The 17,297-nt window shown below is 39.2% G+C and overlaps 1 protein-coding gene across 2 annotated transcripts in view; it reads left to right on the forward strand.

The window, feature by feature from the left end:
- The window catches only part of Bach2 (BTB domain and CNC homolog 2), a 351,042-nt gene that overhangs the window by 192,657 nt on the left and 141,088 nt on the right, over positions 1 to 17,297 (forward strand). Inside the window, exon 4 of one of the 2 annotated variants that reach the window (XM_070010786.1) lies at positions 11,122 to 11,270. The exons of the other annotated variant lie outside the window; for it this stretch is intronic. The gene's annotated coding sequence lies outside the window, so the exon portion shown is untranslated. The remainder of the gene's footprint in view (positions 1 to 11,121; positions 11,271 to 17,297) is intronic. 2 annotated transcript variants of the gene reach the window in all.

Here is a 17,297-nt window from a genome sequence, read left to right on the forward strand (position 1 = left end):
CAGATAAAGATGTTCCTGCAGCTGAAAGCAGAAAAGACATTTCTCATGCAGAGATAAGTGGCACCCAAGAAAGTCACCCTGAGATGCTCCAGGGACTAGAGTCTAGTGCAGGGTCTGGGAACAACACAATCTCTTGGACTTCTTTAACAAGCGATTGTAACTTGGGGTTTATTGATTCTTAGGGTCTCCCTAGAGAGTCTTGAAATGGTCCTTACATCCTCAAAAATCATCTGGAAATGTTTTGCTTGCATGTCTTTTGGGAAAAGTGGGTAATCTGGTTTCTAAAAGATCTGTGATAGGATAGAGGTTGAAAATTATTTAGAGTACAAGGTTAATTTTCTGGCTGTGTAATAGATTGTGTTAAATGGTCTGGCACTCTTAATTTTTGGAATAAAAAAAGAATTCTTTGTGAATGATCTCACTGCCTGCAAGGCTGTCTGATTCTGTCCTGGCATTTGATAGAACTTGTTAGGGGATTAGGTAAGACAGGATGTTGGTACATTTGAGGTCATTAAACCAAGAAGGGAAGGAAAAATAGTCGTCTTGCTAAATATATTGTGGAGTTGACCTAAATGCTTAATAGCTAAGGGTTGTTCTTTGTGTTCTGTGCCAACTTGTGAAACCCTGCATAGAAACAAACCAGAGTTGTAGAAACAGCTCCATCTAGATGCAGTGTACTCATGAAAAAAATAGCCTGTCTTTCCAAGAAATACTGTACTTGTCCTTTTATGGAGGAGATGTGGAAGCCAGTGAGATCCTGGATTGCAAAACATTTTCATACCCAGTACAAAACCCAGAGAAACAACAAAAGCTACCATTCCACCTGGTGACCTAAATCCTCACAATTCTAGAATCCAGGATAGGAATTAATATTGAAGAACACATTCTAAAAACAAGTAATTTTATGAAAGTCTTTGCAAATGAGACAGAGCAGTTCAAGCAGCTAGGCAGCAAAGTGCAGATTTTATTTGAAGAAATAATAGGAAACATGTCAAGATGTTAAGCAGAACAGTAAATATAAAAGCTTTGGAATGTTAAGGTCACTGGGGTTTGTGTGTGGAGCATGGATAACAAAGAGTGTGCAGAATAGAGTCAGCTTAAGCAGTCCTGAGACTGCTGTCCTTCAAAAGGCCTCCTTGCCAGGGCAGTGGGAGGGGGTGAGGGAGGGGGCTTGCCTGCATCTGGGAACTTGGATTTCATGACTATCCTTAACGTTCTCTAACTGATAAGGATGCTTTGTGAAGGGATTTGTACAAAGTGACTTACACTTGAACACCTGCTTTCTTTCTGGGATTCTGGAATTCTGCCCAGCAGAGAGTACCTACATGACCAGCATTCAACAGAAGCTGTGGACAGAAGCTCTAATGAGCTTCCCCCGAACAGAACTCCATGCTGTTACAATCTCACATAGAGGGAATTAAGCACATAGCTCTACTGAGGGCTGACTCTTGGGAGTGTCTGTGTTGTTTTCTCTAGGCTCTCTCATTCATTTTTTTCCATTGGCTGATCTTGCTCTGCTTGCTTTCACAGAATAAATCACACCCATGCATATAACATATGCTGAAACCTGTAAGTCCTCCCAGTGAATCACCTAACCCAGGGTTGATGTTCCATCCTTACAAGCCAAGGAGGAATTAAAAAAGGGAAGCCAGTTACCATGACAATATCAGTAGATTAGGTGGGAAATAATGATTGGTAGCAGTAGAGGTTAAGAGTAGATAAACTTGAGATATCCTATGAAGGCAGAATTGTCAGTCTAGAATCCGGTCATGAGGAACTATATTTGGAGATAAGGAGAAAAGCAAAGATAACTCAAGTTTTCTTTTGGTACAGCATCATCAGGAGTAATGCCTTTTCCTGAATGGTACATCATACCCTCTTAGATGTCTTACTTGTCTAGGCCAGACTTGTTGTAACCCTTACCCTGCTACAGTGCTCAGCTCTGTGTGGACCCCAGTACCTTCATGTGGGGTCAACCCAGAAGCACATTGACTTGTGTGGGACATTAGACCACTTGGCACCACACCCATGCAACCTGGAAGTCAGAGGATACCTGCTTTTGCAGATGAGACTGGCAGGAATGATCCTAGGGAGCCTGTGCAACTCCCCAGAAATGTGTAGGACTTTGTATTCTGTCTGACAGATGAATCACTGGCTGAGAAGAGATTCTAGGATAAAAAGGAAAGAGCTAAGTGCCTACTGTAGTTCTGACCAAATATTGAACCTAGGAGAAGTCAAGGCAATATTGATTGACATCAAGGTTGTTTTCTCTAGAAAGTGCCCTTCACCAGGTTGACAGGTGCTCTCAACATGATTAGCCAAAACTTAATCTGATATCACAGATGATCCTTGAGCAAAGGATGGAAAATACGGTACTTGCGTCTGCAAAGTATTTCTGAACACATGAAAAAGCTTCAGGCATTTTCTGCTGGCATTGTTAAAGACATGAGATCCAGAGTGAGAGACTTGATAGTGTGTTTTCACTACCCTGTCCAGGGTCTGAGAACAAATACCATATGCTTATAATTCACTCCTAGAGAATAACCTGGGCCATTTTAAATAAGATAACATACTGATAGTGATACTGATACTGATAGTGGCTTTAGAAAAAACTACCATAGGGAAAGAATTATAAATTCTACATACTTCATGAGATAATAATCATTTTAGCACTATAAAACTAATCAGTTGTTTTTATACAAATGATTAAAATGCCATCGGACATGTAGCTTTGTTACCTTATTTTGGCATTTTACTGGTAGCACACAGGAAATGTGCTCATGTTTCCTGTGAGGAGAGGAATGTGTTCCCCCTGTTTTGTAGTAGATAGCAGTGAGCCTCAGTCAGATCTCCAGTTATTTGACTTAGGCAAGACACTGCCTCTCTGAGGCAGACTTCTTTCATCCATCAAATAGGTTATTAATACCTGTAAAATTCCTGCGACAGTTCACATCAACTGGTGTGTGCTGTTTCATTTAGTCTTTCTGAGTAGAAGTTTCTGGTAAAGGAGAACTATGGTAGTGGTGATGATGATGCCACCACATTAATACAATTTAGACTCTACACACAAATTACACCAACCAAGTATTCCCTGTTTCCTTTATTAATGGTAGTGTGATTTGAACTCAGGGGCCCCTGCTTGTTCACTTGACACTTTACCACTTGATCTACATCTCCAGTCCTGCATTTTGCTGATTCTTTTTGGAGATGAATTCTTGAGGACTTTTTTCTTTCTAGCTTGTTTTGAACTCTGAATAGCTAGGATTATAGATGTGAGCCACTGGCATCCAGCTAACACTTAGTTTTTGTTCTCTTTCCTAAGAATTGTCTTTTCTAACAATTCTGTTTTCCAAATAGTAAGACAAGCCCTTCTGATTAAGCCTTGCATTTATGGTAGGGGTAAAAAATTTGAATTCTTCTATATTTGGGAACATAAATGCCTCCAGTATCAAAGATATGAGTTTTCTAACTGTGGTTCTCCAACTAATAACTAGGTTCTGACACCTGAAACATGTAAGTGGAAAAATTCATATTCTTTTTGAATCTTAGTTTTCTCCATCCTGCCTGAAATGGCTGCAGCTCTTCCCCCTTCTCTCTCTGTTGCAGCTAGAGTACATTTCTTATAGAACTTTCCTTTGCTAATAGAACAAAACAAAAAGCTTAAAGATCTTTGATCCAAAGGTCTGACTAAAAAATCAGCCATTTAACTGTTTGGAAGGTAAACTTTTCAAATTTTGTCTTTGTAGATTCCAAAAAGTTAGCATCAACTGACCTCTTCTATTTTAAAACCCATTGTAGCCATCAACTGGTATGTGCTGTTTCATTGAGACTGAGTTGCTCAGATTTGAGCTGCTCACAGTTACTGTTTGTCAGTAATCTGTCACCAAATTTTCAGTGACATTTTATACAACCAGTGACCAGCAGAACATAAGAGATTTTTCCTTTTTTTCACTGTATGTGGGTTGTTTGTTAACTTCTTAATTCTGTTTTCTGACCACTCTAAATTATCTTTTTTCTCATTCCAGAGGGGAAAAGTGGTACGTATATGTATGTGAACAGATGTGAAAGGATCATTTTTTTCAGCACTACACGTTCATAATCCTACTTGAGCACAAGTGGCAATTTGAAGCTAGAAAGTGACATTGGCCTACTGTAACCTTCCACATGCCATCTCATTGGGATGCTGAGCAAAATTAGGTGGCTTTGCATGACGAATCTTGATGATAATAATACAATTAGCTAGAAAACTTTCTTCCCAAGCATGATGTTACTGACCTTGATGTCCAGACAGATATAGTTCTCGTTAAAATAAGACCATAAACCAATATTCTGGATATTTTGTTTTGCATTCTTTGTATCACAGTAAAGTAGGAAAAAGTGATTAAGATAGGATGGGAAAGAATTTAAAACAAGAGGACATGAGGAGCAACACTGGAAATCAGAAGAGTGTTAAATCACTTTCGTTTCTCTTAAAAATTGTTATTGCTAGTAGACTTGTAGATAGAAGTACCTCAACCATAGTTTCCTGCGGGAGTGGGGGTGGGGGTGGAGGGGAATAGGATTTTGCTCATCAAATCCCATTAAAGCCACTAAGAAAATCTTAGCTAAGAGTTGAGGTGTAGGATAAAGAATGCAATCAGCCTTACTTGTACAAGAAGTACCTTCTAGAAAATCTGACCATTTCAAAACTAATTGGTATAAATGTTCCCTTGAATACTGTTTGAAGCTGGAGACTTGCTTGCATATCTTTTTAACAGTTGCTGTAATTAAATACCATTTGCTTTTTCTTAGCTTAAGTATAGAGATCCCACTGACTTTTCTTTTAAGTAAATTTAAGATTAAGCAAGAAAGAATTACATACAGATAAATTTCCATATCTTGGCTATGCTACTTAACTTCAAAGCAAACCAATTGTCGCCATTCAGATATCTGGTTTTTCAATTTTCCCCAGCTTCTCTAACAGTAAATGGGAAGAAATGAAACAAGAGTGCTTTCGTTCTTAGTGTAGCATATTGTATCTCCTCCACACCTTTTCCTACAAGCAATCTGGTGAGCCACTCTGAGAGATTTTGAGATTATTGGAAATCATTCTAGCTGAAACATTCCCTAGGGCATGGAAGAACTTAAGGTTCTCTTATTCATCATTTTCTTTCTTTCATTCTTCCTTTTCTGCCAGTTCTTGGGCTTGAACTCATGATCTGGGCACTTTCCTAGAGTTTCTTTTGCTCAAGGCTAGCATTCTACCAAGGAAGTCAGCCACAATGCCACTTCTGGCATTTTTCTGTTTATGTGGTACTGAGGGATCAAACCCAGGGTTTCATGCATTCTAGACAAGCACTCTACCACTAAGTCACATTCTCAGCCTTTCCAGTGTTTTGAGACACCTAAACATGCACAGAACCTAGAAGGAGGTTAGTAAATGTTGGTTGAATGAATGCATTAGGAGTTGGCCTGTAAACTTCTGGGATCTGAAATATCTACAAGAGAACTCATATCTGAGACACTATACTGCTGCATTGTCCACTAACCTAACCACATGCAGCTATTTAAATTTCAGTTAGTTTAAATTCACAAAAGTTAAAAATCAGTTTACTCATTCACATGAAGCAAATGTCAAAGTAGTCAATAGCAACATGAGGTTAGGGGCTGCCATGTTGAACTATATAAATACTGAACATAACCATTAGACAGAAAGATGGATTACTCAGCCTGGAAGAAAATTATTAGTAGAGACACAACTATTTTTAAAGTAAAATTCCCATATGATCATAGTATATACTCAATACCAAAGGCCTTTTTATATATCTTGCCCCACTCAGCTAAGAAAGGGTAGCCCTTATTTGCAATATCTAGTATATGTCTGAGTCAAGCAGAAAAGGTCAGATAAGGTGATGGTAGGGAAATGAACCCTAAGATATGTAGTCAGATGTTTTTTTCTTTCATGCGACTGTTTCTAACACATTTATAAGATTATTTCTTTGTTGCTTTGTATGTCCCTCCCCCACAGTATAACCCCTGCTTTCACTGTATTTCATGTCGGTATAATTTGTGGAGGGAAAGGGGAAAAACAAATCGTTTAAATAGGATACAGGTGGGCCCATTGCAACAATGAGATGTACAAGTCGTATGTAGAAAACGAACTTATCTTGTGTGGGGGGGGCGGGGGAGTCAGGGGGAGGATGGGAAGGGAAACAAAGGAGGAAGCTACAATGCTTGATAAGAAATGTACTCATTATCTTGCCCGTGTAATTGTAACCCCTCTGTACAGTATTTTCACAATAAAAAAAAAAAAAGAAAGGGTAGTACACGGGGAAAAAAACTATCTCTTTGAGACTGAAAGCCAAGCAGACTGTTAGCTAGACTGATATTCAGTTGGTATACTTTCTTTTGGCTACACTGGTTGTTAAAATAGTAATAGATCTATGCCAGTAAATAATGACCTGATGTTTTAAACTCTCCAATATTGCTTTCTTGTGTCTCAGAAGCACTGGTCATTACTGTACATATTTTTCAGCAAAGTTAGAAAGTTAGTATCTACTCCATCCCAGGCAGTGGTAGGCTACTCAAGGATTCTGAACCACCACTACAAATTGGCAGGTACTACCTTTGGCTTTAGGATGCCTTTGACCTTCAAGAGGGACCACTTTCTGAGGATTTTTCAGGGCCTCATGCTCTTACTGCTTGGTATTCTTGCTCAGAGCTGATGATCTACCACTTGACTCACATCACCAGTCCAGCCTTTTGCTGGTTATTTGAAGATGGAGTCTCCCAGACTTTTCTGCCAAGGCTGGCTTAGATCCTCCAGGTTTTACTCTCCTGAATTGCTAAGCATACAGGCATGAAGTGTGAGCACTCAAGGTCTTTCCAAAGACTTCCCTATCACTGCCATGCCCAAATTTCAGATGCTGACCTATTGTCCTGTGAAACAACCTTAAAGAGGATCATCTCATCAAACCCCCTCATTTTGGGTCCCAAAGAGTTACTTAGCTGTTGCTTGTAGTCCATTCAAAAACACACCTCCTACCTTGGTATGTTTATTTGCCATATCTTCTTTTGTCACTTTCCTTAACTATGAAGTGGGGATTGACTACCTTATGCCTCATAAAGCCATTAGTGAGAAGAAAATTATGTTCAAAAATTTATGTCTTATAACTTGCAAAAAAAAGACACTTTTGTATACACTCTCATTTAATCCTCACAAGATTGATGGGAAGTGTCAGGCTCAGAGGTAGTGAATGAGTGACAGGCCAACATAAGAAAGTTTCAGTGAGCCAACAGGTCCATATCTCTTATGGCTTGGAAAAGTATAGCTCTTGTAAGAGTAAAATAACATAACCATGTGGCATTACTAGTTTTTAGCCTGTGCCATTTCACAGTTCAGGATTTAGTGACACTGAAAGTAATGACTTTATTCAAATGATGCATTTTATTATTTTTTTTGTTTTGATAATGTGCCAGCTGCACAGACTTTGGTTCAACACAGAAACAGAAGTGGGCTGCTTTCAAGAATATTTTTAAAATGAGAGAATCCAAATTTGTAATTAGCTTTTTACAAATGCTGTTTGTACGGTTTGAGTATCTAGAGAGCTTCTGATAAGCATTGGTGTCATTAATGGTGATTTGATTTTTGTACTCCTACAAGCAGTTAGACCCATTTGGAAATACAAAGTATTCTGTTTGGCAAGTCATTTTCTCTATAACCAGCTTACTTTTCATACTCTATAGTCCTTGCATGCTTGCAAAACAAATCATATATCTGACTATGGCAAAGAAAAATAAGGCATTCTACTCACTTTGACACCTAAGTATCAGAAGAGTGCTGCTGAAACTGTAAAACAAGGAGCTACAAAGAAGGAAATGGTCCACTTCTTTATATATCTTTGGTCTTTTGTTGAATTGCTTTAATAGAAACAACTCATACTTTTAGGTAGGATGATTGTGAATGATCAATTTAGCTCACTTTTGAGAAGTGGAAAACGGCTTGGTGCCTATGGATCATGCCTGTAATCTTAGCTACTTGAAAGGTTAAGCTACTTGAAAGGTTCCAGGTCAACCCAGGCAGAAAAGACTATGAGAATCCATCTCAATTGAAAGCTAGGTATAGTGACACACACTTATCATCTCAGCTTTAATGAGAAGGCTAAAGTAAACAGGCTGATTGTGGTCCAGACATACATCCTGGCAGGAATTCAGACTCTATCTCAAAAATATCCAGTACAAAAATGGCCAGAGCTGGGAAGGGATGTGAAGGATAAACAAAGGAGGAGGCTGCAATGCTTGATAAGAAATGTACTCATTATCTTGCCCATGTAATTGTAACCCCTATGTATAGTATGTTCACAAAAAATTAAAATTAAAATTTAAAAAAATAAAAAAATGGCCAGAGGCATGGCTCAGCAGTAGAGCATCTGCCTAGCAAGCAGGAGTCCCTGCATTCAAACCCAATACCACCAAATTGTTTTAAATTTATTTCCATTTGTCATTACTAATTTTTTCCTAAGAATAGTCTAGTGAGCCACTTTAAGATTTTAAAAGTTTTTTCCTAAATCAATCTAACTGGAAAATACCATTGTGGGGAGAAATGCAGTTCAACTGAAAGACTAAGGTTATTCATGATGTATAACAAGGGAATATTTCTTCAGTCAGCCTTTATTAACCTATGAAAACTGTGGCATCCTCTATACCAAATTAGAAGAATCTCTAAATGGAAAAGAACTTGGAACCAGGGAAACTTGCTTTGGTCATCTTCACTATAGCCACCTTGGGGAAGAATACATCTGTGTGCTTGTTTTATTACCATATTACAGTGTCTGTGACTGTGCTATTTACTCTTGCCTCTCAATTATGCTCTAAGAGATATGGCCTCTTTCCTGTCAATATAGCACCTCCAAAAGAATTATTATTACCTTATATTTCCTGCATTTTTAGAGTCTGTAGATGGTGCTGACAAATCATAGAATGGTCAAGTTGGTGATTTACAGTCAGACCTGGAATCATCATGACAATAAGAAACTAGGCTGGAGAAGATCTTTGAAGTTCTCAAGCTGAGGCTACCAAACAGTGTGGTGTAAGGATCAGTGAACATGTACTCTTCAATGTGCCAGCTGCCCATTTTTATGCCAGTGCACTCAGCATCCAATGAGACAATGCACATAGTAGCACAGTGAACATGTGGGTTGACCATCTTCATGAATAAGTCTGAGCATTCATCTTCATAACTTCATCTGCTCTCTGTGGCCATGCTGAGGAATAGCAAACTGTCAAACAACACCCAAAGGGAGGGATGAACAGGGCCTCTGTTTTCCAGAAGCTGCATTTTCAACCATAAAGTATCAAGGGGTTTCCTTTCATGATAATATGTGAACTATTTCTATACCTTACCTCTAGTCCTTCTACGTTAAGACCCAAGCCACAGCTTCTCCTTTGTTCACACCTGACTCAGCCTGGCCTACTGAGGGTCACTTGGTGTAAGTGTGTATTAACACCATTTCTCTCTTACATGAAATCAGCAAGCTGCTCACTGTCTTCTTAAGAAAAGTCAACAAAATGTCCTAAATTTACTGACTAGATTAGAACTCTGTAAAGGTCTGTGAAGTATGAGGGTGTCTTTCTGCACCTATGGTAAGCTGGTAACTAGTAAGTTAGTGAAGCAGACAAGCTGATATTCAAATATGTACCTCAAAGTGTTGCTTGCAATAACACTTATGAAAACAATCTGTATTTCTCCAAATGAGAGTACTAGTTCAACAGAATGCATTTCTATGGAGTATAATATTACACACACAGGAAAATGTATGCTTTCAAAGAATTTTTAATAACTTGGGAAAATTCCTACAACTCACATTTTAGTACTTACTTACATTAAAAATGTACAGAAAAGCTTTGTATATGTTTGTATATCTGAAAAGAATCCTGGTACATAATCACTTATCCACAATTCTAAATGCAAAAGGTTTCAGAATTTTTTAAATTTTATTTTGCTTTCTTTCATTTTTGTAATCTCTTTGATGTGAAAACTTGATAAAAACACGTAAGAGTAAGCCCCTGTTTTTGCACAGAGATATTTAATGTGTCTGATGATTGAGTGCTGATCCAGACTCTGATAGGATAATATATGATAAATGGTGGGTGTATCATAATAGATTCTAAAATCTAAAATATCCAAGCACAATAGTTTACACTTACTACTCAGGAGGTGGAGATTGGGAGGATCATAGTTTATGGTTAGCCAGGGCAAAAAAGTTAGTAAAACCTTGTCTTAACTAAAAGCCCGGTGTGGTGGTTCATGTCTGTAACCCAAACTACTTAAGGCATAGGTTAGAAATTATCTGAAGCCAGCTGTGGGCAAAAACAAACTGTGTGTAAAAATGACGTAAAGCAAAAAGGGATGGCTGCATTACTCAAGTGGTAGAGTGATTGATCTCAAGACCTTGAGTTCAAGTCCCAGCACTGGCCCCCAAAAAGATCTAAAATAATTTCAATTCTGAAGCATATCCAACTTTAAGGGTTCCAGAAAAGGGATTATAAATCTGAACAAATATCATTAGTGATTTATTGGTGTCAAGGTTACTTTTGCTCTTTTTTCTCCCTCTTTTTAAAAATGTCCACACATTCTATAATAAGCCTATATGAATTAATCACCATAAAATATATATTACTGGTCTTAAAAGAAACAGGACCATCTCACTTTAGACAGAATTTACAAGTGAATCATTGACTTCCTGAATTTCCCTAGTTAGGAGCCACATGAATGGTAATGTTCCAACTTGGAAGAAAAAACATTCCCAAGGTGAAATGGAGGAAACTGGCTGAATATTGACCTGTCCCTGAGCTGCCCTTGAGTTTCTGAGAGTGAGAAGACTGGGCGAGGGATACTTACTAAAGGAAGCACCTCAAGAATGAGCTTTCTACCTGGTAGTGCCCAAGTGTTGGTACCTTGGACTATTTGGGTAGATTCTGTTTGTGTGGCTTGGTTCAAGAGACACATAGCCAGAAGCACAGTAGGTCACTAGAGAAGCTATAATGTACAGAATGAATGTGTCAAGAGATTGCAGTAGGGAGGGGGACTGGTCACTTGGCAACGTTTACTCTCATAATGGACAACTTTTCCTCTCTGATTAGGTGGACTCTCACTAATCTATCACAAGGTTGCCCTGTCAAGCTTTGGGGTCCATGTCTGAATGGATTGCTGTGGCCTCCTCATCTCTCCCTTCATCCAGTTCCCTGCATCCTAAGACTCGAAGCCAGGACAGGACCTGGGAAAATTATATGTAAGTTTTTATTCAGATTTCTCTTCCTTAACTAAGCAGTGAGATATAGTTTCTTAGGAGATAGTAACAAATAGCTAAACACACACAAATTACCTTTATTTTGACCAAGTATTGGGAGAGTTATAATTGAGACAACTTCCAGAGCTAGAATCTGAATAATGGTAATTTCTTAACTCATTACTTCTGTGTGTGAGAGAGAGAAACAGACAGACAGACAGAGACAGACAGACAGAGACAGAGAGAGAGAGAGTCATGGGGCTGAAACTCTGGGCCTGAGTGATTCCCTGAGCTCTTCAGCTCAAGGTGTGCACCACTTGAGCCACAGCACCACTTCCAGTTTTCTGGTGGTTAATTGAAGATAAGAGTCTCACGGATTTTCCTGCCCAGGCTGGCTTTGAACCATGATCCTCAGATCTCAGCCACCTAAGTAGCTAGGATTACAGGCATGAGCTACCGGCACCTGGTAACTCCTACCTTCTTAAACTTTAGTCCGCATCAGAATCACCTGGAAGATTTGCTACAGGAAAGACTACTGAGCCTCAGGCTCAGGACTGTTCATTCAGTAGATTGGGTGCTGGTTAGGAATTAGCTTGTCTAAGCAAGTTTCCAAGTTATGCTAAAGTAGCTGGTTCAAGAACTCCCTTAGATAAGAAGCACCCATTTCACTCTGACAGCTCACACTTGAAATCCTAGTTACTCAGAAGGCTGAGATATAATGATCACAGATTAAAGCCAGTGGGGTAGGAAAACCCATGAAATGCTTGACTCCAGTTAACCACCAAAAAGCCAGAAGTGGATCTGTGGATCAAGTGGTAGAACACAAGTGTTGAGCAAAGAAGTTAAGGGACGGTGCCCAAGTCCTGACTTTTCAAGTCCCAGTACCAACACAGAGAGAGAGAGAGAGAGAGAGAGAGAGAGAGAGAGAGAGAGAGAGAGAGAGAGAGAGAGAGAGAGAGAGAGAGAGAGAGAGAGAGAATGCTTTACTCAGAACATCAACATGTAACATCTTCTCTATACCTTCCTTCATATTTGAGAGTCCAGACTGAAGATGCCCTAACTCCATGACAGCTTTCTTCCTTCCCTGCTGGTACTAGATATTCTGTGTTTTTCAGGATATATGATAAGTGCTGTAATCAGCCACAGACAATGAATAGCTATAGTCCTTTTACAGGTGCATTCATTGTGCTTTTCGGTAACACTCCAGGAGAAAACCTTTTTTCCCCTGGGTTGGGAAAATATCATGCAAAGTATTATTTCTCCCTCATCCACCTAAATGTGATTTCAATTACAAAAGGGAGGCACACCTCCAATAAGTAACTCAGGTCAGCAAGTCCACTGCTTTATGGGGTTCTTGGGACTGATAAATTTTAGGGGATAGGCTATTATTAAATTTGCCTTCAAACAGGCTAATTGCCTATCTATGAAGAGCATTTGTGCCACAGTAATAGAAAACATAGGAGAATCGTTAAAACAATGGCACGTTTGGACATGTGGAGGTACATTAAAGTGTACTTACGTACCTATCGGTATGCATGTACTTAGTGAGTTTTTGAGCTTTTATTGTAGGATTTGTAAATGACATTTTTTTCTTTCACTTTATTGAATCAATCTGAGTCCAGGAAATATTTTGGAAATTGCTGAGCATTTAAATCTGTTATTTATAATATTCTACTTGGATGTGTTCATTTTATCATTCAAAGAAGTATTCTGAATTTATAGTTCTTTTATTAGAACACTTTAGAATTAAGAATAACCACTGTTAAAAAAGCAATTGCCAAGTAACTATGTAATGAAGGAACTTATCTATTGCATCAACATTAATAGTATGAAGCCAAAATATCCTGGAGATAGATTTAAATGCACATGTTTAAAATAAACTCCTAAGAGCAGTAAAGCAAGACAAAAAGTGACAAGTGATGAGAGGATTCCTGGTGGAATGTACCCAGAGCTATCCTCTGCGGTTGCCCAAGGAACGAACAAGTAGGATGGTACAGGATTGACAGGGTTGCAAGTGATGTAATTATCTATTACTCCACCCTTGCAAACTTTAGCATGTCTGTCAGACACTGCTAGTTATTCTGCACAGCATTCTTGGAGGGAAAATTGTCAGTTTCTGAGGCATATTCAGCAGGAAGAAAAAGAAGGGGCTTAGATCAGACACTTCTGATCCAAAACCTCTGCTTTGCCATCCTGTGAATCTCACATATACACACCAGACTGTTCTGTGGGTAGGCTGTGCTTTGTCAGACCCACGGATCTGGAAGGAGGAAGGCTGTTGTGAAGAAGGCTGTTGTGCCTCCTTTGGTAAATCTTGGGCTTTGATAGCTAGCTAGACAAGGCAGGACCTGCCTAGATCATTCCCTGTACACTTGAAAAGACCACTCTGTTACCAAGGGCTTATAGGGGTAGGGGACTTCTGGCCTAGGAACTACATAAGGCCTCCAAATAATTATTTGATATATTACAGACAGACTATATTTTTATATACTTTGTGTCAGCCGGTCATAGCCATCTGCCTGTTTTGATAATTTTGTGTGGCATACAAATGATATTATAAATATCCAAATGGACCTTGGCAGAAAAAAATGTTTCCTTACCCCTGTCAGAGTCTCCATAAACTGAGTACAAGGGCTGAGGGCATAGCTCAATTGATAAAGTGCCTGCCTAGCAAGGTTCAATACCACCAAAAACAAAGATGCTGTTAGAAGAGGGGGACAGAATTATATGAGAAACCGCTATACTCTCTGCTCAATTTTGCTGTAAACCTAAAACTGAAAAGTTCATTGTTTTTATAAAACTGAAGTCCAAATAGTATGATGATCTGAAAACACTGAAACAGAAATACAGTATGCTCCAGAAATTCCACTTCTGGGTAGAAACCCTAGACAAGTGTGAGCAGGGAATTAAATGGGTATTTGTGTTCCCTGTTGATAGCAGCAGTGTGCACTGCAATCAAAAGGAGGGGAAAGCTCACATGTCCATCAACAGATGGATGGACTCAAAACTGAGGTGTGTACACACTGGGGAATATTTTGTAGCCTAAAGAGGTATGAAATTCTGTCACATGCCACCATGTGGATAAACCTTGAAGATACTGAATAAAATCAGCTAGACACAAAAGGGAACTCTTTAAATGCTCTCCCTTACATGAAGTATCTAGAATTGTCAGACTGGTGGGGTCAGGAAATAGAAGGGTCATTGCTGGGAAAAGGGAACAGGGAAATGGGGAAAGTATTATTTAATAGATGCTGAATTTGGATTTGGAAAGATGAAAATAAGATTTTAGAAATAAAAGGTGGTGATGGTTGAACAACAATTTGATATACTTAACATCACCTCAGCATGCATTAAAATGATTAAAATGATACATTTTATGTCTGTTACCACAATTTAAAAAAATCAATTCTAGGGCTCCTTCCAGGAGCCCTAATAACTAGTGCTTGATAGCAATGTTACATCTTGAAAGGGGGGAGTAAGAGCAGAGCCTGAACTCCCTCCCCATTTCTTCACACCTGCAAAGATAAAGCATCAGCTGAATGGGATACATCTATCTTAGGAATGTGTTTCCTGTTAGAGTAAGGACAAACCCATTGGAATCCATCACAGAAATTTATCATAAATATCTGTAGTCTCAAGAAAAAGGCCACCTATTGTTCAACCACTTTGGAAAGCAGTATGGAGGTTCCTCAAAAGACTTCACATAGAACTCCCCTATGACCCAGCAATCCCACTTTTGGGCATTTACCCAAATGTTTACAAACAAGACCACACTAAAGCTACCAGCACAACTATGTTTATTGCAGCATTATTTACCATAGCTAAGATATGGAACCAACCCAGATGCCCCTCAGTAGATGAATGGATCAAGAAAATGTGGTATATATACACAATGGAATTCTATGCCTCCATCAGAAAGAATGACATTGCCCCATTTGTTAGGAAATGGAAAAACTTGGAAAAAATTATATTAAGTGAAGTAATCCAGGCCCAAAGAAACATAGGTCCCATGGTTTCCCTTATTTGTAATATCTAGTATATGTATGAGTCAAGCGGAAAAGGTCAGATAATGTGATGTCAGGAAAATGAACCCTTAGATGTATATTTTAATGTTTTTTTCTTTCATACATGTGTTTCTAATGCATTTATAAGATTATCTCTTTGTTGCTTTATATGTCCCTCCCCCACAGTATAACCCCTGCTTTCACTATATTTGATGTCAGTATAACTTGTGGAGGAGATGGGGAAAAACCAGTTGTTTAAGGATACAGGTGGACCTGTGGCAACAATGAGAAGTACAAGTTGTCATGTCCAAAACAAGCTTTACAACGTCGGTGCGGGGGGGGGGGGGGGGAGGGGAGGAGGGGAAGGGGGGGAGGAGAAGGATTGGGATTGGGGGGGAGGGGGGAGGCTGGGAAGGGATGTGAAGGGTAAACAAAGGAGGAGGCTGCAATGCTTGGTAAGAAATGTACGCATTATCCTGCCCATGTAATTGTAACTCCTCTGTATAGTATGTTCACAAATAAAATTAAATTAAATTAAAAAAAAGAAAAGAAAAGAAAAAGGCCACCTAGAGGAGCATGCCTTACTGGGGTAGAGGAAAGACTGTAGCCAGCCACCTGTGCTGGGTAGTGGGGTACCACCTGTGCTCCTATAGTTGGGCTGATCTAACACCTCTGAATTGTATTCATATGCCAGCGCATGCGCAGAGCATTGTGTAGGCAGAGTTAGGGAGTTTGTGCCTGACTGTAATTCCTAATGGCCTCACTCAGTAGAGGCAGGTATGTAGGGAGAAAGGAGGGACTGTAGACTTGGCACTGTTTACAGTATAGGAGAAACAGGAAACTAAGAACAAGCAGCTGGTTCTCCTGTTGCAAGGCATCTAACATCTCTCATGCTTCATTATACTCTCCAGCAAAGAAAGATTTTTCCCAACCTCCAAATTTCTATGTATTTGTGTGCCCGTAAATCATAGAACAAGTCAATGAGTAACCTGCAATCTTCTGAGAATATGCTAACCCTCTGGGTTAGCCTACTGGACCCTTTTTTTCTTGGCTTTTCCTTCTATTCTGTTTCCAGAATGCTGCCTTTGAAGAATAGCAGCAGATTCTCTCCAGGCCAATAGCCATGTTTGCTTCAGGTCTCCATGGTCTTCAGGCCTTGACTTGAGGCTGACAAGATGTTGGAGTAGTATGTAGGAGTCCATGGATTCAATACCATATCCTAAATTGTTTTTCTTTTTCTTTAACATATCAAGACATGTGTGTGTATGTATGCATATGTACATACTCATACACATGTAAATTCGGCTTAAGAAAATGGTAAAGCCAAAAAAAGGCATAAAATGAAGTCATGAATTTAAAGGACAACATATGTAAATCTAGTTGGTTCTCACACTGAACTTTCCAAACCTGCTAAGAAAAAAACCCAAAAACCAACAAAAAAAAGCTTCATGCTTTCCTGTAGGTGGGAGACCAAAGCAAAAGGTTTCTGACTCAATTGTTATAACATTTAAATTTTAAAGAAAGAATTAAAGTGTGTGTGTGTGTGTGTGTGTGTGTGTGTGTGTGTGTGTGTGTGTGTGTGTGTGTGCGTGCACATGCTCATTGTTACTAAGGCTTGAAGTCAGGCCTCTGTGCTTGCTGGTACTTTATTGTTTCAGCCACACTTCCAGCCTGGCTTTTTGCTGGTAAATTGGAGATAGAACCTTAAAGACTTTTCTGCCAGGACTGGCTTCAAACTTCAGTCCTCCAGGTCTGACTCCCAAATAGCTAGGATCACAGAGATGAGTCACCTGCTCTCAGCCAATTAAAATGTTTATAGAAAAGAAAATTCAGATGAAAAAGTCCAAGGGAGAACAAAATAAGGGCATAGTTATTTATCTCTGGCATCCATGTGGTCCCAGCACCTCAAACTCTGGCAGCAAGGCATGGATATAGAATCTAATCCAAGTAAGCACACCTCAGTTCAGGGGCCATAGTTTTGTTTAGTCATATAGATTCCCCCAGAGAAGACTAGGAAATTGAGCAT

Source organism: Dipodomys merriami, unplaced genomic scaffold (genome assembly GCF_024711535.1).
Source record: "Dipodomys merriami isolate MVZ:Mamm:240054 unplaced genomic scaffold, mDipMer1.0.p SCAF_8, whole genome shotgun sequence".
Taxonomy (NCBI): domain Eukaryota; kingdom Metazoa; phylum Chordata; class Mammalia; order Rodentia; family Heteromyidae; genus Dipodomys; species Dipodomys merriami.